We start from the raw sequence: 2,766 nt of genomic DNA, 5'->3' as shown, positions 1-2,766 counted from the left end.
CAAAATCTCATCATTGCAACTGTGTTTCATGAAATAAATCAGAGTAAACAATTCAGTGTGCTCAATAGCATCCCTGAGAAAGCCCCAGCATGCAGATATGACTCACTTGGGAATAAAGAATATGTCTAGTGCATTTAGCAACAATTAAATACTGGCTGTTGTCCTCATCTTTGAAGTTGAAGTAGTTGGCCTCTGTCAACCCTTAGTCTTCAAAGTTAAGAATTTGTCATATTTAAGTTTGTCAACCATGACTAAATGTATTCCTTAAGATTAGTGTATCTGCTACTGAACTTTCGGAGAAAATTGGTGGGCCAGCAAAATTAATTACAGTTTTCAACAGACTTTTCCCACTAAAAAGAATGAACTTTTGCTTTGTGCACTAAGAACCTCTACAGGAAATAGAAACTAGAGAAAATGAGGTAAATTCCCTCTCTCATTATGAAGTGATATGCATTTAAAAAAAAAAGAATCAATGACCATAGTTTTAAATTATTTCTGTAATCCTACACATCATATACACCTTTTGTGCTTTGTGCTTATTTCCACTGAATCTCTAGGCTGGAAGAATAATGTTTAAAATTGTGGTCTTAAATAAAAGGTAATTCTAGAGACAGATTTAGAAGACAAACTATGAATATACCAGAATACAAATAAATGAATACTAAGGACTCTCATCAGAGTAAGAATTTACCCCAAAGTGCAACCAATGACATGACATAGTGAGTCTTGTTTTGGCAACATCAAGCATAATATTTTACATAATACCAGTAAAAATTCAACTGGGAGTTTGTTGAGGTATTGAATTAATGCTGCCATGTGTACCATGAGGAAATTTATCAGTAAATGAGAAATTCTTCAGATAGCTTGTCATGTCCTTACCAGTCAACCAGAGAATTAAATTGCTATTCATGCTTAGCAAAGTTCAACAGGGCAGCTACTGGGGTCAAATTTTCCAGGACCTTTGAAGCTAATTAGTATGAATTCAAAGGTTATTCTCCGAAACTCTAAGGAAGTTGCTGACTTGTCTCTATTTCTTCTTTCCAGCACTCTTTCCTTTAAGTTAAAGTATTTTACAAGGAGGAACCCCCCCAAAAATATGAAATTATTTTTTGGAGAGTAGGCCTCCATTAGTTAAGTGTTCTAGCAACCCATTGGCATCAGTGTACCAGCTAGTGGTGTTATGAGAGGCTGTATTCAGCTTCCGTGAATTTTTTTTGGAGATTCTTTCAATGTGTTTGTCATTTAATGATGGGTGATCTACTAGTGCACCTGCCCACATCATGCTGAGTGTTCAGCAGTTTTTGACCAAAACACGCATGACCCTTATGCCTCCTTCTCCCTATTCACCTAAGATCAGGTGACTCAAGTGACATTTTTGTTGTTTCCCTGGATTAAATAAGTCCTCAAAAGGAAACATTTTGCTGATGTGGAAGAGGTGAAACAAAAACCAGCACAATCACTAATAGACATCAAAACTGATGAATTCAAAAACTGTTTTGAGCAGTGGAAAAAGTATCTCGATAGGTGTACTGCACCAGTGAAGAGTACTTTGAAGGTGACTGAAGCTTAAACATGTAAGAATAAATGCACAATTTTTATGAAATAGATTCTGGGGTCTTGGGAGGGGTCCCTCCTTATACAAGACATTTTTCCACTTCCACCATTTGGATACACTTGTAAACCCATACTTACAATGCAACTCCAAATACAAATCAATTTTTCCTAATCCAAAGCAGAAATGGACTCGATTAATTAAAAGTGGACAATATATTTTTAAGATGGTGCACACATGTCCTGTTTATAGGCTAGCAATTTATCTACCCAGAGGTAACTGCTAACAGTTGTTTACTAGCATTGCTATCAGATCATTCCATTATTTCATCAAAACAACTTGTGAGATGGTTGCTCAGAATACTGGGATCAGGGATCTAAGTATCTTGTTTTAACCAACTAGAGCAGGATAATCTTTTAAACAAAAGAGACTTTTAATCCATTTGACTCACTTGGAACAAGTTTATATATAGCATAGCCAAAACCAAACTCTTGAGTTCACCAACATGTCCTCCCAAGCCATTCCTCCTGTCTTCCCCATTTCAATATGTTGTATACACCCAGTTGCTTTAGACACAATACTGGAATCATTATTGTTTTTCCTTCACCCTCAATTTTCACATTCAACTTATCAACAAATTCTATTTGTACTATCACCAAAATATATCTTGAATCCATCTATCCATCTTCATAGTCACTACCTATGATTTCTACCTCATTATTACAATCCTCGTCTACACTGTCTACCTCTACCTTGCCTGCCTCCAATATGCCCTTCGCCTGCTGTACTTTGTGATTCAAAATGCATAGCTGTTCATTTTTCTCAGTTTTGGAAAACCCTTCTGAAACTTCTCACTGAACCCAGGATAAAATCAAAATTCTTTACATCAGTACAACTTAAAGTATGGTCCATGAACTAGTGCCAATCTGTGACATGACAAGTGCAAAATTTAAGAGTAAGCACTTAGAAATGTTTATACTGATGTGATAGCGCTGCGACATGTATCTATGTGAGCAGCTTCCTGTGTTGGAAAGGTAAAGACCAGTTCTAGCCTTGCCAGACTGACAGGGTGAGTTGTGTGTAGCTTAGAGTGAACATTAGTTTTGGATAGTAGAATTCTGTATTGGTCCACTATGAATCAGAAACTTAAAATAAAAGAATAGCCTTCACCATAAAAAGTTTGAGAAGCTCCCACCATCTGCTATCTGGCACCA

This window comes from Carlito syrichta, unplaced genomic scaffold, assembly GCF_000164805.1.
Source record: "Carlito syrichta isolate Samal-C Ts95f unplaced genomic scaffold, Tarsius_syrichta-2.0.1 Scaffold304630, whole genome shotgun sequence".
NCBI classification, from domain to species: domain Eukaryota; kingdom Metazoa; phylum Chordata; class Mammalia; order Primates; family Tarsiidae; genus Carlito; species Carlito syrichta.
Note: the sequence above shows the minus strand (reverse complement) of the source record.